The sequence below is a fragment of the Bos taurus genome, chromosome 12, assembly GCF_002263795.3.
Source record: "Bos taurus isolate L1 Dominette 01449 registration number 42190680 breed Hereford chromosome 12, ARS-UCD2.0, whole genome shotgun sequence".
NCBI classification, from domain to species: Eukaryota; Metazoa; Chordata; class Mammalia; order Artiodactyla; family Bovidae; genus Bos; species Bos taurus.
In genome coordinates this window covers 13865643-13890601 of record NC_037339.1, presented here as the reverse complement: position 1 = coordinate 13890601, position 24959 = coordinate 13865643, and the positions used below count along the sequence as shown (strand labels likewise).

The window sequence follows — 24959 nt, the reverse complement described above, 5'->3', positions numbered from 1 at the left end:
CTGAAGCCCCAGTTCTTCATCTGGGCTTCACATGCTCCTTCTGTGGTCTTCATAGGTAGTTTCCCAAGGGTCTTCCCCATCTCTGTGAATGGGCGCTCCTCCCATTCAGAAATCATCTCTGGTTTCTCTTTCTCCCTCACCTCCCGTTTCCAGTATATCCGTCACCGATTCTGCCAGTTCTTCTTTCAAAGCATATTTCCGATCCACCCCCTGCTACCGCTGCCGCCCTTGACCACTCTCATCAGCCTCTGTTGATTCCTCGCTGTCACCCATCCATCTTCCACATGGGAGCCCGAGTGATTTTTCAGAAACAGAAAGCACCTGATGACAGGGCCGGCTTCAGACTAGCCAGTGGCTCCTGATGCTTCTAGAATGAAATCCACACTTCTAACCATGACCTCCTTGGCTTCCTTGGTGGCCTCCTTCTTCCTGCCTGGTTTACTGTGCTCTAGCGAAGCTTTACCCCTTTTCATTCTTCAACACCCCACGCTTGCTTATTGTAACGATTTTGAAATTTATATTTATTTTAATATTTTTAAATTTTTATTTACTTATTTTTCTACTCCTGGTCTTAGTTGTGGCACCCGGTATCTAGTTCCCTGACTAGGAATCAAACCTGGGCCCCCAGCATGGGGAGCACAGAGTCTTAGCCACTGGACCACCAGGAAAATCCCAAAGGATTCTTTAAACCATAGGTTTTATCTTTTTAGAGCAGTCTTAGGTTACAGCAAAATCGAGGAGGAAGTACAGAGCATTCTCATATATCTCCCGCCCACATTATACGGTCCTTCCCACTACGGACACCCCCTACCAGAGCGATACATTTATTACAGCTGATGAGCCTCCATTGACATGTGACCATCACCCAAGGTCTGTAGTTAACCTTCAGGTTCACTCTTGGTGTCGCACATTCATTCTATGGATTTTGAAAAATGGATGATGACGCGTGTCTACCATTGTATACTTGGTTGGCCAAAAACTTCATTAGGGTTTTTCCATTACATCTTATGGAAAAAACCCAAATGAACCTAATGGCCAACGCAGTAGTATCATACAGAAGTTTCACTGCCCTAATAATCCTCTGAGTGCCTCCTGTTTATCTCACCCTCTTCTCATGCCCAGCAACCACTGATCTTTTTATTGTCTCCATTCTAGTTTTGCCTTTTCTAGAATGTCATATAGTTGGAATCATACAGTGGGTAGCCTTTTCAGATTAGCTTCTTTCACTTAGTGCTATGCCTTTAAGATTCCCTCGCGTCTTTTGCTATAGCTTTTCACTCTGCTTGCCTTTTCCTGTCCACCCTACTTAACTAGCCTCTCGTGTCACATCACCCTCTGTATGTTCTTCCTAGCACTTGTTACCCTCTGACATTTTCTTTTCTTGTTTACTGCCTGTCTCTCCCACAGGATCTCAAGTTTTGTGGGAGTGGAGGTCTTGTCTGCCTTACTTCTGGCTGCAGCTGAGTATCTAGAACAGGCCAGCGCATAGAAGATGCTCAGTAAATGTTGGAAGGATTGAAGGCATCAGCGACCCGCATACATGAGCCCCCGTTAGCTTCACTCCTCCCCCGTAGTTGGTCTTTGAGGTGACACACTCTTTCATTTGCACGGCTCCAGGTTTTTTTGGAGGAAGAGGCAGACATTCGTGTTAAGCCCCTGAGTCTGAGAGTTATTTCTCGTTCACCTTTTGCACCTGAAGCTCTCTCGGATGTCTGCCGAATTTAATGGGCCTCCAGGCAAGCGGCAGTTGGGAGCCTTAGTGGGAATCAGTCACATCGCAAAGGAGCACAGAGGCGGTAGAAAAATGATTAAGGGAGAATAGCAGAAAAGTATGATTGAACATTTATTGAGTCGCACATTGTACTCCAAGCTGTGTATAACATAAAAAGCGAATTAGGGGACAAGTCAGATATAAAATGAGTGAGCACACACAAGCGCACGGATGCTGCAGAGGAGAAGGTATTTCTCCAGATGCCTTCTCTCATTCGCCAAACTGTAGCCTTATCAGAATATGTGAGCTCTTTCAGGAGAGTCACTGTGCAGCCAGTGTTCGTAGCCCAGGCTTCCCTCGGGGCTGGGGGCGGTGGAACAGAGAACCTGCAATTTCATTACCGCTTCCTAAAGAAACTTTCTCCAAGGCTAACAGACTTTCTAGGGAGGCCAAACCAAGTGCAGCTGAGTTTAATGTTCTCATTAAAATGTTAAAGAGGCTTTATTCATGAATGACTGAAGCTGTAATTGCTTTATCCTCGTAAACTATGGAAATATGTGGTCATCTCTTACAGTGGTGTTCACCCAACCCTCCCTCAGGAAGATCTGTTTAATGGAGGGCTTGGCAGGATCTAGAGACTCAGTTCAGTTCAGTTCAGTCACTCAGTCGTGTCTGACTCTTTGCAACCCCATGGACTGCAGCAAGCCAGGCTTCCCTGTCCATCACCAACTCCCGGAGCTTGTTCAAAGTCATATCCATTGAGTCAGTGAAGCCATCCAGCCATCTCATCTTCTGTCATCCTGTTCTCTTCCCTCTTCAATCTTTCCCAGCATCAGGGTTTTTTCTAGTGAGTCAGTTCTTCTCATCAGGTGGCCAAAGTATTGGAGTTTCAGCTTCAGTCCTTCCAATGAATATTCAGGACTAATTTCCTTTAGGATGAACTGGTTGGATCTCCTTGCTGTTCAAGGGATCTTGGGACTGGGAGGGGGTTAGCTGAATTATATCTTTCAAAGATGTAGTAGAAGTGATGGGCAGGGTTCCCCCTTCCTTGATCTGTCTTCATGCTGTAGTTCTTTTTGCATATGTATTATTTTGTCTACTTGATCTAGAGTTCTAACTTGGAAATCATATGAGAGATGAACACTCAAATACACACAGGCCCACAAATGTGGAAGGAAGTGGGTTTTTATCCTCCCACAAGCAGTAGCTTATTGAGGTGAGATTAGAAGAAATGCACACATGTTGAGATGCTGGTCAACTGAACAGGGAGTTGATCTGGAAAAGAAATGCTGTTAATCAGAAGGGGAGACTGCACTGAGAACTGGCTGTGGGCGATCATAGATTCATGCCCCCTCCCTTTGCCATCCTTAAGGGCCCAGCGCAAAACATTGCAGTAAACCTTTAGGGGGAAGGCTTCCCACATGGCACTAGTGGTAAAGAACCCACCTGCCAGTGCAGAAGACATGAAAGACTGGGTTTGATCCCTGGGTCGGGAAGATCCACTGGAGGAGGGCATGGCAACTCACTCCAGTCTTCTTGCCTGGAGAATCCCCATGGACAGAGGAACCTGGAGAGCTACAGTCCATGAGGTCGCAAAGAGCTGGACACGACTGAAGCGACTTAGGATACACGCACTCGCACACCTTTAGGGAGTGGATGCAGATGGCAAATACAACTATTATTTTTTCCTCAAAATATTTACAGTAATGTATAGTTGATACTGAAATTGTAGAGCTATGGGCTTTATATAGGTAGGAAACTATATTGCTTGAAACCTCAAAATTACATTTAGGAGGAGAAAGCGTTAAATCATGGTGTCTTTTTCTCAGTTCCTTACTATTAGAAAGCACTCTTTGTTGAATGGTAACAAATCTAGGTCTCATGATATGCAGATGTAGTGATATATATCATATCTAGGGATTATTTTGGAGAAGGCAATGGCGCCCCACTCCAGTACTCTTGTCTGGAAAATCCCATAGACGGAGGAGCTTGGTAGGCTGAAGTCCATGGGGTTGCTAAGAGTCGGACACGACTGAGCGACTTCACTTTTCACTTTTCACTTTCATGCATTGGAGAAGGAAATGGCAACCCACTCCAGTGTTCTTGCCTGGAGAATCCCAGGGACGGGGGAGCCTGGTGGGCTGCCGTCTATGGGGTCGCACGGAGTCGGACACAACTGAAGCGACTTAGCAGCAGCAGCAGCAGGGATTATTTTAAGATATTTTCTTCTTTTTTCTATTGATGGGTCATTGAGGTACTTTACTCTGGGTCAGATGTAAATGAAAATACATTCATTCTAGCTAGAGTTGTCAAAGTTTCTTCCTTACGCGGTCACATCTTCTTTTCAGAATGCAGGGCATTTGTTAAAACTGTTTCAGGTCGGAGGGGCAGTGGAGTTGAAAGTTAATATAGGAGGCTCTTTCTAGGGATAATTGGATGGGTTTCTGGAGAGGTGACCATCTCAGCTCAATCACTTTAATGGTGTTAATGCTGCTAATGGTATGACCAACCTAGACAGAATATTAAAAAGCAGAGACATTACTTTGCCAACAAAGGTCTGTCTAGTCAAACCTTTGGTTTTTCCAGTAGTCATGTATGGATGTGAGAGTTGGACTATAAAGAAAGCTGAGCGCTGAAGAATTGATGCTTTTGAACTGTGATGCTGGAGAGGACTCTTGAGAGGCCCTTGGACAGCAAGGAGATCAAACTAGTCAATCCTAAAAGAAATTAGTCCTGAATATTCATTGGAAGAACTGATGCTGAAGCTGAAATTCCAATACTTTGGCCACCTGATGTGAAGAATTGACTCCTTGGAAAAGACCCTGAGGCTGGGAAAGATTGAAGGCAGGAAGAGAAGGGGACAACAGAGGATGAGATAGTTGGATGGCATCACCAACTCGATGGACATAAGTTTGAGCAAGCTCTGGGAGTTGGTGATGGACAGGGAAGCCTGGTGTGCTGCAGTCCATGCGGTCGCAGAGAGTCAGACACGACTGAGCAACTGAACTGAACTGAATGCTGCTAGTGTTCAAAAGAACCACTTGCGATTTTTGAACATGAAGAAAGTGCATGCTGACTTTGGGAAGAGTGTTGATTATTTGTAATGAAATACACTGAGAGAGTCAGAGCCAGATATAAGAAAAACACTGCCGATAGGCTGGCTCTTCTGTAACTCTTGTTGGTTGATATGCAGTGACTTCCTATTTTGGGGGCCAGCTGACCTGGCCCCTGAATTCTCACGTGAATCCAGAGAGGTGGGACGTTTTGGACTAGTTTAGACCTAGTTCAATCTGTCATGTCTCTCTTCGCCTTCTCTATGATAGGATTGCAATGCCTTTCCTGGTCTGCAGAGTGAATCCATTCTGGAGCCTTCTTGACTCGCCTAGGAAATCTTGGTGACCAATGGCCAGGTCCTCACTGCTAGCCTGACTCAGACACTGTTGAAGGCATGAGAAAGTGTGATGAGAGCATCACTGATTATAGAGCAGGGGCACAGCATCATGCAGGGATACATGGAGGGCTTGACTCATTTATCCTGGGCTACGTTATTATTATTTTTTTTTTCTTTTGAGAACTTTTGTCAGTTCTATAGAGTTTTTCTATCTGCCCATTTGCTGTTAGAATGGCAGTTGTCACATCTGACCACTCTATCCCTCCGTAGTCAGTCCCTCTGCCCCTTTGACTTCTTGGAGGTGAGTTACACCCACTGCGCTAGGCTGACTTTATGATTAGGGCCAATGGAAAAAGCCCGGGGTAGATTTTCAAAGTACACCCGTGTGCCATAGTGTTTCCCTCCGGCTGCTTAATTGTGTCGTGTCTTGGGCTGATATTGATTGATCAGTTGATTCTTCGGTTAATTAACTCATTCCTCAGATATTTGGGCAGCATATACTCTATGCCAGGGGCACATACTACGTCTGCTCTCTGAAACAAAAGGGTGAACTGAGCAGAGTTGTCTGGAGCTTTGCTGAGGGTTCACAGGGGTGAAAATAAGAGTGAAATATATAAAGGAAACCAAATGGCTTTTCTGCAATTCAGAGAGTACGTGTGAGATTACCGTATCACAGCCTACTCTGCGGAGTACTCCCTGAGTGCATTTCATGCAGGAAGTGGTGCTACCAGACAATTTCTGTATTATAATAATCCTCATATATTTTTTAAGCTGTAACTGGTAAGGCTTCCTGACGGGGTGTTCACGGAGCCTTTTTGTCTGCTGCGCTGTGTCTTTGTCGGGAAGCACTCTGGGAACTCCAGCCTGTGACAAGGCAGGTTTCAGTCATTCCTGGAAGGTTTGGGGGATCGGCACAGAGAGGGGTCAGGCGACACTAGGGAAAGGGTTGGAGTCATGGCAGGTTGAAGGGAGTGTCCTTAGGAAAAACCAGTGGTAGAATGAAACCCTTTTACCGGGTATATTTTACGTCTCTGTACCCTTTGAGCACAGCAGCTGAATAGTTCAGCATTGTTCGACATTTTAAAGACTGCTAAGAAAATGCTAGCTTACTGCATTTTTAAAGTGTGGGTTTTTTTTTTTCCTTTCTCAACTGTTGATCTGGCAGCTGGTTGGGAGAACGTGCGGACTTCAAGTGTGATGACGCGACAGCAGAGGAGTCCAGCCATCGTGCTGTTACTTCCAAGCTCTATGCCTGGGATGCCTGGGCGCACACTCATGACAGGTTCAACGCTAGGAAAAGAGATAACACGGCAGAGGGGAAAGACAAAAAAATCTGCAGAGATGTGGATGAACCTAGCGCCTGTCATACCGAGTGAAACAAGTCAGAAAGAGAAAGGCAGATATCGTATAGGAATGCATATATGTGGAGTCTAGAAAGATGGTACTGATGAGTCTGTTTGCAGGGCAGCATTGGAGATGCAGACGTGGCGAATGGACGTGTGGACACAGGTGGGGGGGAGGGTGGGACAAACTGGGAGAGGCCCGTGGACATGTGTACACTACCGTGTGTGCAGTAGCGTACAAGAGAGAGCCAGCTGTAGCTGCTCTGCAGCACAGGGAGCTCAGCCTGAAGCTCTGTGATGACCGAGATGGGGAGGATGGGGGGAGTGGGGAGTGAGGTCCCAGAGTGGGGAGACACGTGCATGCATATAGCAGATTCATGTTGTTATACAACAGAATGCGATATTGTAAAGCAATTAGATTCCAATTAAAACAAACGAAGAAAGAAGAGGGAAAAGAAGTGTGGGAATGTTAGCAGAGAAAAGGGAAGCAAGGTCAAGGTGGGCAAGGGATAAAGATGCTCCGTCATCCTCGCTTCTCTTCCTCATCTCCTTCATCTCTTAGCAGGAGGGGGTGAGAAAGCAGGCAGATTGAAAAGGGGGAAAAGAGAGTGAGATGAGAGGTGGGAGGGCACTTGGAGGTGGTAAGAGAGAAGGAGAATGAGTCAGAGGAAGCGGAAGCCAGGGGGAAGGAGACAGAATGAGAACGATTTAAATGCGGAGAGAGGAGCCAGGCACAGAGAAAGGTGTGTACATGGTGGTCTCCCTAAGAGCCTTCAGTTGCTCCCAGCAGTGCACCTGGCAAACAGCCAGGGTCCCTCCCAGCAGACAGTTCCCTGACTTTCGTGTTAACTTCAGTGCCATTCTGTTTATGGCCCCCCGTGTCGCTGGTTGCGATTGCATTGACACTCTGTGTGATCAGAGAGCCGACATGGAGACCCGGCTCTGTTTTCCCTGCCACCTCGCGGTGTTGGGCAGACTTCTGAGTCAGGGCTGCTTGCATTTGATGTCTGCCATCCTTCCTTGTGTACAGGTAGGAGAGTTGAAAGGGAAAAACTCTTCCTGAGGGTTCCTGCATTTAGAGCTCATGCATACAAATATTCAAAGCGGTTGGGAAAAACAATCTATACGGTCCCAAACCAATATTTTTCTCTAAGTAAGGTAGTTGACTTGTTCGTTGCTGGGCTGGGGACTTGCCCTAATCCAGCGCCACACTCACTGTGCCTGAAGGTGGGCAGGAAGCCTTCACGATGTTCCAGGTCTGGGCAGGTTCTCTCTAAAGTGAGCACCCCTGTCTTCCTCTACACCCTGGCTTCTGGTCCTGACCCTTCCTGATTAGAGCTCCCATTCCTATTGTAATTCCTATCCTTCTGCACATTCTGGACTCTTTGCCCATGCTGGTTATTATTGTTGTTGTTTAGTCACGAAGTCACGTTCGATTCTTTGGAACCCCATGGCCTGTAGCCCGCCAGGCTCCTCTGTCCATAGGATTCTCCAGACAAGAATACTGGAGTGGGTTGCCACTTCCTTCTCCAAGGGATCTTCACAACCCAGGGATGGAACCCGCATCTCCTGCATTGGCACTAACATGAATGGCTATGGTGGTTGTCTTATGAGTATAAAAGCAAATTCTTCTAGAATGAGCTATGCTTTTACGTATGTGTACCATTAGCCTATCTGTTCTGAAAAGGAAAAGTTGATTTAGCCAGCAGTAAGGAGCTTCTGGGGAGTTTATTCAACTATAATTAATGGATTATGAGTCCATTCACTCCTGGACACCAGAGGATGGTCTTGAAGTTTCTGGCAGCCTGTTTCTTGTGAGTCTCGTAATTGCAGGCCATATGCATGAGGCACTTCAGAGCCATGCTTCTCAGACATGAGTATGCATAGGACTTAACGTGAGGATCTTGTGAAAATGCTGATTCTGTTTCAGGAGTTTTGAGCATTTCACATTCCCTGGGGATGCTGAGGTTGCTGGTCGGTAGACCCGACTTGAGTAACAGGATTTTAAAAATGGTTCTAGTAAATAAAGTTGGGATTTATTCTATGCAAATACCTAGATGCATGTTTATAGTCTGCAGAACAGCAGACTTCCTAGGGGGAAACTTATAAGTATCTAACTCCTATTTCAGCTTGCAAATTTATGAGAAATCTTTCCCACACTTAAACAGAGAAACCCTAGACTGATCAGCCCCCAAAACTGCTTTCAAATGATCCTCTAGGTTGTACTCCTTTTAATATACAGCTTTATTTATTTAGGCTTTTCCAGATTTGGGAGGCCCTGGCCCTGGTGTAGCTACTTTAGCAATAGGGATGACTTTAAAGCAGAAATATTCTTTGGAAGATCAGCAGTTCAAGGGCTGTGTTTATGAGACCTTCACATTTATTGATTGTGACCAAGCAGAGAAGTTCTCCAAGGATAGTCAGTTAGAATGGCAGCAAGTAGGAAGAGGCAATGTTCAGCTTGAATTTTGCAAGAGAAACCTCGCCTCTGCTTACATGTGTTCCAACAGATCTCTGAGTTCGAAGTTGGAAGTCTTCTCTAACAAGGTGGCCTTTATTTTCCAGGTCATCCGCAGCCAGTATGATGCCATCTTTATAATCCCTGGAGGAGAACGTGCTCATCATGAGCAGGTGAAGGAGTGGTGAGTCCCACAGGCCACGGGCATGGCCAGCGGCAGGTTGCCTGTCACTGTTTGAGACAACATTCAGTTTACATCATTCTCTTGTGTGTGTTCTACTCACTGATAACCAGCGTGCAGAGGGCCAGTCATGGGTGGTCTCACTGAATTAATGCACATTTTGGAAGCATCTCAGAGTCCCTACAACCAGGGACAAAACAGGACTGGTCACCAGAAATCTCTCTCCATCTTCTACAGAGTTAACATAGACTTCTTATGATTGTTCATCTTTATTACCTTATCAGAAGGCTTTTATCTTTTCAACATTGATGTAAATGGGTGAACACCAAAGACTCTTCTAATTAAAGTCTTATCTCTGTCCCCTTATCTGAAGTTGCCCTTCTATAGAGTGTCTTTGCATTTTCCTTTTAAATACATGTATGTCCCACAACTTTGATTTGCCCAAATAGGTCACCAGGATTAATTTTCCATTAACCTTTATTGCTTCTTCCTTTCTGATCATCTTTTTAGAGGATTAAACAGTTCCCATTGGGTCAATCTCTGTGTAGGATATAAACCATCTTTATTCTTTGGTGGCCTTTGTGGAACTGATGTCGATGGTAGTAACCTCTGGTCCAGTACGGAACGCGGCCCCATTAACTATCTGTGAATAGACCCCACAGGAGTTCTGTTGACCATGGCAATTTTGTCATTGGTATCACTCTTTCGTAACTCAGTCTGTATTCATTTTCTCTGGCAGCTGTAACGAAGTAACAAGGGCTGGATGGCTCAAACAACAGACACTTGTCATCTGGAAGCCAGAAATCTGAAATCAAAGTGTCAGCAGGCTTCGTTCCTTCTGGAAGTTGTAAGGGAGAATGTGGTCCTTGCCTGTCCCAGCTTCTGGTATCTCAGGTGTTCCCTGGCCTATGAATGGCCATCTTCTTGCTGTGTCTTTGAATTGTCTATCTCCATGTTCAAATTTCCCCCCTTCTAAAGACACCTATCATATTGAATTAGAGACGCCTTTAATGACTTCTCTCGTAATTTAACCATCTGCATAGATTCTATGTCTAAATGAGGCCACATTTAATTAAGACTTTCATATCTTTTGGGGATACATAAATTCAACCCATAACATTGTCTAAGGAAAGGCAAATTCATTCATTTTGGTTTGCCCTGAAGAAACTAGAACCAAGCTTGTTGCTTAATATTGGTTGAATGAGCGAATGGCAGAGACCGTAATGACCATCGTCAAATTCAGTTGGCAAAAGTAAAGCTCAGTGACCAGGAGTGGACAGGACTTCTACTCCGTTGTCCTCAACAAGCTCTAACTTTGGGGCGAGTCCAAGTTCAACAACATCCTAAATGGGATAAGAGTTGTCCCTTTAAAAGTAAGAGCAAGTAGACAATTTCTAAAAGGTAGCACTCTGCATGAGCCCGGCCTGCTTTCTCGGTCGCATCTCAGGCTGAGCTGCCAGTTTACACACTACCTTTATCAGAACATCAACGTATCTTTCCAGCTAACTCAATACCATTTAAATCATACTTACTGGGCTGTTCTTTCTTTCCAGCTGTATCACTTTGCACTTATTAAATTTAACATTCTGTTCCAGAGCTCTCATCTCTAAACGCGCTCCTGAAACAGACCTGCCCCTGTTGTGTCTTCTCTCTTCTCTGTGCTTCCTCGGCTCAGACTATTAGCTGCAGCCTTTTGTGTGTTTAGATTTGATAACATTATGAGGATGCTGGTCTCCAGATAGCAGTTAAAGGATACATTTCTCAGAGATGTTTATTTAGAGAACCCTTATTTCCTGCAAGGGTGGAGCTTTCTGGATGTGTCTACTGTGACTTCCAGGAAAGAAAGTCTTACAGAACAGTTTACCTTTCTGTCCCCAAAGGAAACCTCCTGCTGAGTGAAGTCCAAGGCCATGGGAACCTGGTCCGAGGAGTGAAGCAGACATCTTTAGGGATCCTGTGAATTGATGTCAGCCCCTGGGCTAGTCCTGTGGACCACGGGGTTCCAGCTTGACTTCCCCAAGGCTGCACAGCAGGCAGGCTGGGGTAATTGACTTCCAGGCTTCTCAACCCCACGGAGGCTGTCCTATGGCCAAATAATAGCGTTGGTCCAGATAGCACTGGATTTATAAGATGATGACAGGCAGGAGAAAGTGAAAATGAAAATAAGTCATTTTCGCATTTTTATGTTGACACTAGTCCTAAGGAAATTGCTAAATTACATAACATATTTACAGGGTATGCGATGCTTGCAGGCAGAGTTCCAGCAAATGCCACCGTATATGGTTGTATAACTTCATCTTCATGCCTCCTGTGTTTACTTTCTTTTCCATTTTATCAAAGTGCATAGTACTCTCTATTACAAGCCTTCTGTAACTTACTATGTGAATCTCCTCATTTGGTATGTGAGAATGTCAACAGGCATAAATTAAAACAATTGATTTTGGTCACACAATGATCATATCAGAGTAATGGTGGAAGAACTCTTTGATAGTGATGTGTCAGGTTCAATGAGCAATTGCATCTTGATCATTAAACTGTTTGTTGTTTAGTCGCTAAGTCGTGTCCAACTCTTTTGTGACCCCATAGACTGTAGCCCACCATGCTCCTCTGTCCATGGGATTTCCCAAGCAAGAGTACTAGAGTGAGTTGCCATTTCCTTCTCCAGGGGATGTTCTAGACCCAAGGATCGATCCCGTGTCTCCTGCATTGAAGGCAGATTCTTTACCACTAAGCAAACAGCTTGCTTAGTGGCATCTGGTCCCATCACTTCATGGGAAATAGATGGGGAAACAGTGGAAACAGTGTCAGACTTTATTTTGGGGAGCTCCCAAATCACTGCAAATGGTGACTGCAGCCATGAAATTAAAAGACGCTTACTCCTTGGAAGGAAAGTTATGACCAACTAGATAGCATATTCAAAAGCAGAGACATTACTTTGCCAACAAAGGTCCGTCTAGTCAAGGCTATGGTTTTCCTGTGGTCATGTATGGATATGAGAGTTGGACTGTGAAGAAAGCTGAATGCAGAAGAATTGATGCTTTTGAACTGTGGTGTTGGAGAAGACTCTTGAGAGTCCCTTGGACTGCAAGGAGATCCAACCAGTCCATCCTAAAGGAGATCAGTCCTGGGTGTTCATTGGAAGGACTGATGTGAAGCTGAAACTCCAGTACTTTGGCCACCTCATGCGAAGAGTTGACTCATTTGAAAAGACCCTGATACTGGGAGGGATTGGGGGCAGGAGGAGAAGGGGATGACAGAGGATGAGATGTCTGGATGGCATCACCAACTTGATGGACATGAGTTTGAGTGAACTCTGGGAGTTGGTGATGGACAGGGAGGCCTGGTGTGCTGCGATTCATGGGGTCACAGAGTCGGACACGACTGAGGAACTGAACTGAGTGCCTAAATTATGCATTGGTATAATTTTTGTTATAATAAATCTTACTTTAATAACTAGGTTATTTTGTGTGTACCTAACACTTCTCTACCATTAAAGAGAAATACACCAGAAATAAAACCTTAAGTGCCTTGAAAACTAGAAACTAATTTACTATTGCTAAGTATTTTCCTCTATTTGCATTTTATACTCTAATTTCAGTAATCTGAGATTTCTGAAAATTCAGATATATGCGTTTCGTGGAACTGATAATAATACACATAGTCATTATGAAACTCGGATCTTTAAACAAAGGGGAAATTATTTTATTTTTTTTGTTGTTAGTAATTAACAGTAGTTTTTTTAAAGACCTCTGAAATTTTAGAGTGTATTTATGATACATGTGAAGTATTTTAATTAAAGAACTTGTGCTTTGAATCAAGATTCTATCAGACTTTCTCCGAAGATGTTTGCACATGGGTAAGTTAAGATACAAATCTTAGTGTTTGTTCTCCTTGGCTTCTTTTTCTGCCTCTGTCTCCTGACAGTTCCTTTTTTGTTTCTTTTAAATCCGTGCATTAATACTCAGTGCTTTTAAGCTGATAATAAAAAAGTCATGGAGAGGAGTGGAGGGCTTCTGGCGCAGAGCTCAGAAGCTTGGCATGCCCCTCCATCACTTGCTCCCCCGACATTTAGCTCTCAGGAAGCTTTGTCAAATTTTCTATAATTCTTTCATATTTTTGCTTTCCTTTCCCCTTTGCGTCCAAGACCACCTTTTCCTAAGTTTTTCGTTCCCTCTTCTATTGTGTGTTCATAGGACCCTTCCGTTTCTTCATTTGTTCATTCAGGCAAATATTGTCCTTCTCACGCGTGCCAAAAGTGTCCCTGGAGGGGGGTCACAGGAAGAGGGTTACAATCTAGGTGGGAGACGATCATGCAGAGATGGCTGCTCTGCTGGCGCTCTGGGCTGTGGGCTCCTCACACACAGGAAAAAGAGCAGTGGAGCTGGCTTGGGGGGCCTCAGGAAATGCTTTACGGAGAAGGTCTGAATCTGAGTGGAGGTTGGAAGAAAGAGAACCGTGCCAGAGGGACCAGTGTGGTGGAGAGAAAGTCCGAAAGGAGGCAGGGGTGGGGGGAGGGGGTGGAGATGGGAGGCGGCTCCGCAGGGCCGCGTGCGGGGCAGGGGTGCGGTGTGGGGGGGAGGGGTGCGGTGTGTGGGGGGGAGGGGTGCGGTGTGTGGGGGAGGGGTGCGGTGGGGGGGAGGGGTGTGGGGGGGGAGGGGTGCGGTGTGGGGGGGGAGGGGTGTGGCGTGAGGCGGGGCAGGGTGAGGCGTGGGGGAGCTGGGGTGCGGCGAGGGGGAGGGCAGGGAGGGGCGTGGTGGGGGCGGGCAGGGTGCGGCGCGTGGTCCTCGCTGCGTGGCTAATGCTGCTGGAGCGCGAGCTGGCTGAGGCTCCGCGGGAGGGTGGGAGCAGCCCCGTCTCCCCAGGCCACTGTGAGTAGGAAATGAGATGATGGTTTCAAGATGACAAGCACGGGTCGCACAGAGTCGGACACGACTGAAGCGACTTAGCAGCAGCAGTAGCAGCAGCACAGGGCCTGGCATATTATTAAATAAGCATGACATCGTCATTGCTCTCAGTGTTTAATAAACAGAGCAGAGAGGACCATGGCCCCCAGGAGCTGTGTTGCACACTGTGAGCCCTCCTCTCATCTCAGGTCTGCAGCCTGTACTTGCCTCCATTCTGCCCACAGCAGCGAGGCTGCTGGTGCCAGCAGGCTCACCCTCTGCCACACTTCCCCGCCTCGCTGCTGCTAAGAGGAAGTCAGGCCTTCCTAAGCCGGTGCTTGATGACCTCAGTGCCCTGACTAGGTTGGCCAAAACGTTCGTTTGGGTTTTTTGTACCGTCTCAGGAAATACCCAGACGAACCTTTTGGCCACCCCAGTATTCACTCTGTAAGTCAGTCCTGGCTACATTCGCCTACTTTGGATTCTCACCCACAGTTTATTCTTTCCCATTCAAGCTCCATCTTCAGAACGTCCCCCGCCACCATCCTTCAGGACCTCACTTAAATTCATCTCCTCTATGAAAACTTTTCTCCATTCATAATTTACCTTTTCTTCATTCCAGGGGAACTTTCAACACGGGTTGACACCTGCCTCTGTGATGTCACGACTCAGTTCATTAACACCCTGGGAAGGGCTGGCAGGTGCTTAGGGAAAGGGCCATGTACTTATTACATGTCCTGTTTGTGCTCAAAGCACAGCTTCTTGCAAACAGTGAACGCGCATTGATGTGTGTGAAGAGTGGAGGGAAGACAGAGTTCCCGTAATTTGTAAGGCTGCTACAGAGGTGGAACCGAGGGATTGATTACTTGCCATCTGGGAGAAGCAGTGGTTAAAGTAGGATCCAGATGACCTCTCTCAGGGCAGAATGATTGTCAGCAAAGGGAGGAGGGTTACATTAGACAAAAAGCTGGAACGTCCACTCTGAAAGCTAGTTTATCCACCCTAAGGCTGGGACGCGCGAAGAAGAGACTTAGAAAGCCATGAAGCCGTATAGGCCCCATCTTGACAGTGAATGACAAATGACATAACAGGTAAGAGCACCTCTATTGCATTAAGAAGAAGCTCTGCATCTCTCCAGGAGATGGCCCTGGAAGACTTGATTCAATTTAAGACTTCGCCGCCGCAGATCTGGAGATAATCACAAATGCAGAAATATATTTATGAAAGTCTGTTGCCACTGAGCTCAAAAGAGCATAATCCTATTACTTGTGAGTTTGAAAAGGGTAAACATGAATAACCGAAAGGGAATATCGATTACAGGAGTAATATGAACAGGAATAATGGAATTAAAGTAATTGAGGCAATATTGGATCTAATGGACCTTGTTTCTCTTAATGCCTCTCTTCTGCTCTTCACATTGACTTGGCCCTAAAGTCGATTGGACTGTGTGCACCGAGAGAGAAGAACATAATGGAAGAATTAGTATTGCTGTCTATAAAAAAAATCAATCTGTTGTTCTTACAGAAGAACATCAATCAGTCTGTGAAATCAATTAGCTGGAATTTTTTACATTCAGCTCATAAGGTTACGGGACAAAGTGATGAGCAAAGCTGGTCTGCCTCGCACATAGTAGATACTCAGGAAAGGTTTCTTGAGTTAAAAGCCAGAGGAGACCACGGATTTTTCTTGAAACGCAACTTCAGTGTAAGTCCTTCCGTGGGTACTGATTCAGTCCCGCCCCTTCTCCTTGCTGGACTGCGTCCGTCATGCTGTAAGTGGAGTCGGCTCCATCGCACTGACCTCTGCAGTGAGTTCTCTCTCACGTTGCTGCCTGGCCTTCCAGGCCAGTCTTGGTGACCTCGGGTCTCTGTGTTATTTAAGGTCTGACCTGTTTCCTGTGACTAAGTTTTCTGCCCTGTAGAGCACTAGCAAATTACATTTCGCGGGAAATATCCCTTTGATGACATTACTGCCTCTCCAGAAAGCTTGCGTCTCCCCTTTGTCTCCCAAGTTACAGGCTCTTTGTACTTTACACCCTTCCGCAGCCCGTGGCTCTGAAGAGCTTCTGCGTTTAGACTTCTCCCACTGTCTGTCCACACTCAACTCCCACTGGCCCTACGTGGGCCCGATGGAAGGCACATGGATCTCTGCAGGGCATCATCCCGTTTTCAAACAGGCAGGATGCTCTCCTTGGAAGTCTTCTTCTCATATCTATATCCCTCCAATTAGAGTCCATCTGGCCAAGGCAAACGTGATCTTCCTTAAAACTGTGTGTTATCAAGAACTGTGTCGTGAAAACGTTTATTTCAGTGAGATAAATGGTATGAGGAACTAAAGCATTGCAGGCACACAGTAACAGAATTGTTTTACCAGAAGTTGGGCTTTCCAGGTGGCTCAGTGGTAAAGAATCCGCCTGCCAAGGCAGGAGACACAGAAGATGTAGTTTCAGTCCTTGGGTGGGGAAGATCGCTTGGAGGAGGAAATGGCAACCCACGCCAGTATTCTTGCCTGGGAAATCACATGAACAGAGGAACCTGGTGGGCTACAGTCCATGGGATTGCAAAGAGTCAGGCAGGACTTAGTGACTGAGCATATTTCAGTGATAATGGGGTTTTCAATGTCTATAGGAGTGTGACTTTAAATCTGAAGATCCCTGAAAAGTATAACATGGCACTGTATCTCTTTTCACAGGTTTGTTGTGAACTAAACTGGAATTTTAAAAAACAATTTCAACATTTTAAGGACCCACAATGGTGAAAAGCTAAGAGTAAAGACTTAAAGCAGCTGTATTTTAAGTAGAAGAGCCTTTTCTCCATTCTCCCAGCAGTCTTGGTCTGCATTAAATAAATCTTATTTCTCAATCAGTTGATCGCTTTGTATCTAATACACAGTTTGCAGACTGTACAGTAGAAATGTTTCTGATGTTTGTTCTTCAAAACTGAGTTTAAGTCCTTTTTCCTCCATTGGCTTTGCTTCTTATCATTCAGCTCTTCTGTGTGGTGGTTTTTCCCCCTCCAGATACCTTTTTTAAGGCTCGTGATCCATTTAAGGACATTTTAAAATATTTAACCTTTTTGAGAATTTTTAGATGCTATTCTGAAATAGGGATATATTTTAATTTCCCACAATGCCCAATACATTGTTAGAGCAGCATGACATATTGATTTATAAAAATATACAATTATTAGGTTCAGTTTCACCTAAATTCCCAAGCTGCTCTTTTTCCTGCTTTCTATTTCATCTAAGGGCTTTGCTGGTAGCTTAGTGGTAAAGAATCCACCTGCCAAAGCAGGAGACTTGGATTCTATCCTTGGGTTGGGAAGATCCCTTGGAGGAGGAAATGGCAAGTATTTCCTCTCCAGTATTCTTGCCTGGAGAATCCCATGGACAGAGGAACCTGGCGGGCTATAGTCTAAGGGGTCACAAAGAGTTGGACACCACTTAGTGACTGAACAACAATAAATTCCATGTGAACACTGGAGTTGGTCTGAACGGTTTAAAATTTTTTTTAAAAAGCTGAATAATCCCCATTTCAATGTCAATGTGGAAAGATGAAGAGTGAGATAGGTTTCCAATTATAGATGATACATGTTTTAGTTTCTGGTACTTTTCAAGACACCATTAAAATGACATTTAAGTGATCTATCTGAAAAAACAATCACTCACCTAAAAGAACAAAGAAATGGGGCAATTACCATAGCATTTTGGAATCTGTGAATGATTGGTAGCTTATTGAGCAGAGGAGAAATGAAGAAGTAGCCTTCTTCGTTGTGTAAAGAAGTGTAAAGAAGAATTTACAGTGTAAAGAAGAATTTACACTGATGGATTCTACAGAAGCTCAGGAATTTTCAGCAACAAGAACCCCTTGTAAATGAGCCTGAAGATAGGACTAAAATCAGGATTATTGATGAACGTTTAGATCTGCTCCCCAACTTCACACAAGCAGGTAGCTGCCCCCCTTCCATTCTAACATAGGAATGGAGTTTTTCGTTTATTTGTTTTTTCTGTAGAGATGATAAAATAGAGGCTTCTGCATCGGAATGCTAAGTCACGTCAGTTGTGTCCGACTCTGTGCGACCCCATAGACGGCAGCCCGCCAGGCTCCTCCATCCCTGGGATTCTCCAGGCAAGAACACTGGAACACTGGAGTGGGTTGCCATTTCCTTCTCCAATGCATGAAAGTGGAAAGTGAAAGGGAAGTCGCTCAGTCGTGTCCAACTCCTAGCGACCCCATGGACTGCAGCCTACCAGGCTCCTCCGTCCATGGGATTCGGAAGGTGTCAGGAAAAGTAAAAAGTGGTATTATCCATACATAGTGTTGAAATCAGGGTGATTGCATTGATTTACCAATTACAGTTACCGTCTTCTCCCTGCCCTCTAGCCTGAGGACACAGGGTGATAACCTGCCTACATGAGACCCCAGGAGACTTCCCTGGGATTCTGACCTAAAAATATAACACAAGGGTGCTGAATCAGGGGTTCCCCAAAGGACAGGCCTAACTAGAACAATCCTAAAGTGAATCCCAAGTCAACTGTCCTTCCACCCCACCCCTCTTCCCACCATACAACCGTTTCTATTGGCTTTCTTTAATTATCAGCAGACAGCCAAGGAACATGAGATATTTAAGAAAAGTTTCTCTTATGAGAGACAGACACTAAAACGCGCAAACAGGAAAAATAAAGCAACTTAGAGGAAACAGAACCTTTGCAAGAAGGAAGAAATCTTAAAAAAAGAAATCACTTGTGTCTTCAGAGACATAAGGTGTGATATTACAGCTGGGACACAGAAAAGAATTTGTAAGACTTGGGAGATTAAAGTTAAGGAAATTTCTCAGAATGTGAAGTAAAAAGGAAAAATACGAAGTAATATAGAAAAAAAAAAAAGACAAGAAATTTATAGGATTGGCCCATGAGGTCCAATGTCCAAAAATAGTACCACCCAGCTTGAGAGAATATAGAAAGCAGAGGACAGAAAACCATCAAAGGACTAATTCAACAGAATTCCCCAACCAAAGACAGGAGTTTCCCAATTAAAAGATAGTACCAGTGCTCATCATGACAGGGCCAGTCAGCCAGTTCAGTCCCTCAGTCGTGTCTGACTCTCTGTGACCCCATGGATTGCAGCACACCAGGCTTGCCTTGTCCAGCATCAACTCCCACAGCTTGCTCAAACTCATGTCCATTGAGTCGGTAATGTCATCCAACCATCTCATCCTCTGTCATCCCCTTCTCCTCCTGCCTTCAATCTTTCCCAGCACCAGGGTCTTTTCCAGTGAGTGAGTTCTTTGCATCAGATGTCCAAAGTTTTGGAGCTTCAGCTTCAGCATCAGTCCCTCCAATGAATATTCAGGACTGATTTCCTTTAGGATTGACTGGTATGATCTCCTTGCAGTCCAAGGGACTCCAAAGAGTCTTCTCCAAACACAACAGTTCAAAAGCATCAATTCTTCAGCACTCAGCTTTCTTTATAGCCCAACTCTCATATCTGTACATGACTTCTGGAAAAACCATAGCTTTGACTAGACAGACCTTTGTCAGCAAAGTAATGTCTCTGCTTTTTAATACTCTGTCTAGGTTGATCATAGCTTTTCTTCCAAGGAGCAAGCACCTTTTAATTTAATGGCTGCAATCACCATCTGCAGTGATTTTGGAGCCCAAGAAAATAAATAAAATCTGCTACTGTCTCCACTTTTTTCACCATATATTTGCCATGAAGTGACGGGACCAGATGCTATGAACTTTGTTTTTTGAGTGTTGAGTTTTAAGCCAGCTTTTTCACTCTTCTTCTCTTCACTTTCATCAAGAGGCTCTTTAGTTCATCTTCCCTCTCTGCCGTAAGGGTGGTGTCATCTGCCTATCTGAGGTTATTGATATTTCTCTCAGCACTCTTGATTCTATCTTGTGCTTCATCCAGCCTGGCATTTTGCATGATGTACTCTGCAAATGAGTTAAATAAGCAGGGTGATAATATACAGCCTTGACGTACTCCTTTCCCAGTTTGGAACCAGTCCATTGTTCCATGTCCAGTTCTAACTGTTGCTTCTTGACCTACATACAGATTTATCAGGAGGCATGTAAGGTGGTCTGGTATTATTCCCATCTCTTGAAGAATTTTCCAGAGTTTGTTGTGATCCACACAGTTGAGGTTTGGCATAGTCAATAAAGCAGAAGTAGATGTTTTTCTGGAATTCTCTTGCTTCTTCTATGATCCAGTTGACATTGTTAATTTGATCTTTGGTTCCTCTGCCTTTTCTAAAACCAGCTTGAACATCTGGAAGTTCTCGGTTCCCATACTGTTGAAGCCTGGCTTGGAGAATTGTGAGCATTATTTTGCTAGCGTGTGAGATAAGTGAAATTGTACGGTAGTTTGAACATTCTTTGGCATTGCCTTTCTTTGGGATTAAATGAAAACTGACCTTTTCCAGTCCTGTGGCCACTGCTGAGTTTTCCAAATTTGCTAGCATATTGTGTGTAGCACTTTCACAGCATCATTTTTTTAGGATTTGAAATAGCTCAGCTGGAATTTTATCACCTCCACTAGCTTTGTCTGTAGTGATGGTTCCTAAGGCCTACTTGACTTCGCATTCCAGGATGTCTGGCTCTAGGTGAGTGATCATACTATTGTGGTTATCTGGGTCATAAAGATCTTTCTTGATAGTCCTTCTGTGTATTCTTGCCACCTCTTCCTAATATCTTCTGCTTCTGTTAGGTCCATATCGTTTCTATCCTTTATTGTGCCCATCTTTGCATGAAATGTTTCCTTGCTATCTCTAATTTTCTTGAAGAGATCTCTAGTCTTCCCTATTCTATTGTTTTCCTCTGTTTCTTTGCATTGATCACTGAGGAAGGCTTTCTTATCTCTCCTTGCTATTCTTTGGAACTCTGCATTCAAATGGGTATATCTTTCCTTTTCTCCTTTGCCTTTCAGTTCTCTTCTTTTCACAGCTATTTGTAAGGCCTCCTCAGACAGCCATTTTGCCTTTTTACATTTTTTTTTCCTTAGGGATGGTTTCGATCACCACCTCCTGTACAATGTCATGAACCTCCGTCCATAGTTCTTCAGGCAATCTGTATATCAGGTTGAATCCCTTGAATCTATTTCTCACTTCCATGGTATAATCATAAGGGATTTGATTTAGGTCATATCTGAATGGTCTAGAAGTTTTCCCTACTTTCTTCAATTTAAGTCTGAATTTGGCAATAGGGAGTTCATGATCTGAGCTACAGTCAGCTCCTGGTCTTGTTTTTGCTGATTGTATAGAGCTTCTCCATCTTCAATTGCAAAGAATACAATCAGTCTGATTTCTGTATTGATCCTCTGGTAATGTCCATGTGTAGAGTCTTCTCTTGTGTTGTTGGAAGAGGGTGTTTGCTATGACCAGTGTGTTCTCTTGGCAAAACTGTTAGCCTTTGTCCTGCTTCATTTTGTACTCCAAGGCAACATTGGAGTACAAACAGGCAGCATTGCCTGTTACTCCAGGTATCTCTTGACTTCCTACTTTTTCATTCCACTCCCCATCAAGAGAAAATTGGATTAAAGATTTACTGGGCATGGCCCCACCCATCAGAACAAGACCCAGATTCCCCCACAGCCAGTCCCTACCATCAGGAAGCTTCTACAAGCCTCTTATCCTTCTCCATCAGAGGGCATACAGGATGAAAGCCACAATCACAGAAAGCTAACCAAACTGATCACACGGACCACAGCCTTGTCTAACTCAGTGAAACTATGAGCTATGCCATGTAGGGTCATGGTGGAGAGTTCTGACAAAACATGGTCCACTGGAGAAGGGAATGGCAAACCACTTCAGTATTCTTGCCTTGAGAACCCCATGAACAGTATGAAAAGGCAAATGGATATGACACTGGAAGATGAACTCCCAAGGTTGGTAGGTGCCCAGTATGCTACCAGAGGTAAGTGAAGCAATAGCTCCAGAAAGAATGAAGAGGCTGAGACAAAGTGGAAACCATGCCCAGCTGTGGATGTGACTGGTGGTGAAAGTAAAGTCCAATGCTGTAAAGAACAATATTGCATAGGAACCTGGAATTTTAGGTCCATGAATCAAGGTAAATTGGAAGTGGTCAAATAGGGGATGGCAAGAGTGAACATCGACATTTTAGAAATCAGTGAACTAAAATAGCCTGGAATGGGCGAACTTAATTCAGATGATCATTATATCTACTACTGTGGGCAAGCATCCCTTGGAAGAAATGGAGTAGCCCTCATAGCCAACAAGAGTCTGAAACGCAGTACTTGGATGCACTCTCAAAAATGACAGAATGACCTCTGTTCGTTTCCTGGGCAGACCATTCAATAACACAGTAATCCAAGTCTATGCCCCAACTAGTAATGCCGAAGAAGCTGAAGCTGAACGGCTCTATGAAGACACAAGATCTTCTAGAATTAACACCCAAAAAAGATGACCTTTTCGTGATAGGGGACTGGAATGCAAAATGATAGCATAAACCAGTTGGGGGTGGGGGAGAAAGAAGGCCCCAGATCCTAGAGACAGGACAACAGAAGAGCCAGGCATGGAGAGGGACAAGTGTCCCGCTGATCTCAACAGGAGTAAGCTGGGGGCTACAGGAAAGACCTCTTGAAGATGATAACATTGATAAAATGTAAAGAAGTTTACAGAACTTGGGGAGGCTTTGGGGATAACCTCATGGTAGATATATAAGGAAAGTAACCTGAATGCAACAGAGATTAACTCCAGGAAGAAGAAATAATGTTGAAAAGGAAATATAATCATTGAGTAGCATTAATAATACATGTGTGCTTGGTGCGCTCAGCCGTGTCTGACTCTTTGCGAGCCCATGGACTGTAGCCCGCCAGGCTCATCTGTCCATGGGGTTTCCCAGCAAGAATACTGGAGTGGGCTGCCATTTGCTTCTCCAGGAGATCTTCCCGACCCAGGGAATGAACCCGCATCTCCTTTGGCTCCTGCATTTGCAGGTGGATTCTTTCCCACTGAGCCACCTGGGAAGCCCGTGAAAAATACCTGACTCAGACATTAAGAGTGTCTGTAGTTACAATGATATAAAAATTGGTATTTAACATAACCACACTTGTGCTAGAAATCTGACAGGACAGAAATATGGGACAAGTATATGTGGAGGAAACAAAGGAACCCTCATCTTCCTCTTTGAGAGGTCAGTAGCTGCTGCTGAGTCGCTTCAGTCGTGTCTGACTCTGTGCAACCCCATAGACGGCAGCCCACCAGGCTCCCCCGTCCCTGGGATTCTCCAGGCAAGAGCACTGGAGTGGGTTGCCATTTCCTTCTCCAATGCAGGAAAGTGAAAAGTGAAAGTGAAGTCATTCAGTCGTGCCCAACTCTTAGCGACCCCATGGACTTCAGCCTACCAGGCTCCTCCGTCCATGGGATTTTCCAGACAAGAGTACTGGAGTGGGTTGCCATTGCCTTCTCTGTGAGAGGTCAGTAGATAATACCTAAAATTGAAAATCCCAGAGGTGCTAACATAAGCACATTATTTAAATCAGCCCTCAATTTCACCTCATGGTGGTGCATATAGTTGAGGACATCCATTTGGGATTACTGCATAGATAAGAAACTTCCAAATAAAATGTTCTCAAATTTCTAATAAGAAACTTGAATTTGTTTTCATGAATGTAACTTTGTTTCATATTGCTTATTTGCCTGAAATAGTCTCATAGAAATCTTGATCAAGATGTCAGTGATTCTTCTCCTGGCATTCGTGTTCGTCACTGTCAGATACTATACAGGCAGCAATTAAGAAATATTCGAGCTGTTTCCACATTATTCCAAATTTTACAACAATATTTTTGAAAGTTTGTATTTAAAAAATTCAATTGCTTTAATACTTCTCTTTGCTCTGTACATGCGATACTCTGATACTGCCCATTGTATTTTTTTTTTTTTTTTGTCTATGAAGTAATTAAAAATAATGGCAGGGCCCTAATTTGTAAAATGCATGTTCATTGTCAGAGCAGTTACCCCATAGGTTGCTTGGATGCCAAGGAAAGGGTGCATTAGCCCCCAGCAGAAAGAAGTTTCTGAAATCCATAAAGAGAGAATTTGGGGAGCTGATACCTGTAGCTTTGCCCAGCAATTCTCTCTCCCCAACTTCCTAGAGCCACACCTATGTCCAGATGTTCCTTGCACATCTGAAATGCAAACACCTCCCTCCAGCTGCATCAGCCACTTCTCCAGAAGGGCAGTGGTGCCTTGTACAGCAGCATGTCGATGTGGGTATCATGGCCCAGTGGTGTCAGGACCTCACAGCAGATCTGGAGCCAGTTCACAGCACAGCAGTGTGCTGAGACCTACCACTTGGGATGCACTGACTTCTGGATGTGGAAGCAGAGGCCCGAGAAAGGACTGCAAGAGTCGCAAGCAGTTAACCCATGGGCCTATCCCTACTTAACTGGTGAGACTGCGTCATGAACAAATTAGTATAAATACAAGCTGATTCTTTAGGAATATCTCTCATGTGTTCACATTAGATCTTCCAGACCTTTTACCTCATCCAGGGATTGGAAGGAGCTGCTTTGACTCCATTTCCATGAGATGAGGCAAGCAAATGTAGATAATTGTGGAATACGGCTCACTTCTTAAATTCAGAGTTTCTTTAGTTTCTACATTATCCACATGCTGTATTTTCCATTTTGTCTCAAGTATTGGGCTTCCCTGATGGCTCAGATGGTAAAGAATCTGCCAGCAGTGTGGGAGACCTCGGTTCCATCCTTGCATCGGGAAGTTGCTCTGGAGGAGGGCACAGCAACCCACTCCAGTATTCTTGCCTGGAGAATCCCCAGGGACAGAGGAGCCTGGTGGGCTACAGTCCATGGGGTCACAACAAGTTGGACTCTTCAGTTTGTGGATTATCCACATGCTGTATTTTCCACTCTGTTTCAAGTATTACAATAAAGAACAGAACATCTGAAGATAATAAACAGTACCTTTGACTAAAAGGAAGAAAAGTTGAAATGAATGGGGAATAGAGCTTGTG

The 24959-nt window shown here is 44.6% G+C and overlaps 1 protein-coding gene and 1 non-coding gene across 15 annotated transcripts in view; both read left to right on the top strand.

Annotated features, from left to right (window-relative positions):
• Positions 1-24959, top strand: part of ENOX1 (ecto-NOX disulfide-thiol exchanger 1) — a 680015-nt gene that overhangs the window by 128401 nt on the left and 526655 nt on the right. For 8 of the 14 annotated variants that reach the window (XM_059892198.1, XM_059892199.1, XM_059892197.1 and 5 more), the window contains one exon: positions 9011-9087. The exons of 1 other annotated variant lie outside the window; for it this stretch is intronic. The gene's annotated coding sequence lies outside the window, so the exon portion shown is untranslated. The remainder of the gene's footprint in view (positions 1-9010; positions 9088-24959) is intronic. 5 more of the 14 variants (XM_059892207.1, XM_059892204.1, XM_059892201.1 and 2 more) reach the window with 1 other exon arrangement.
• MIR2285CU (microRNA mir-2285cu) lies at positions 14338-14396 on the top strand. Its single transcript, NR_162367.1, has one exon. It is a non-coding gene; the product is annotated as a microRNA mir-2285cu (primary transcript).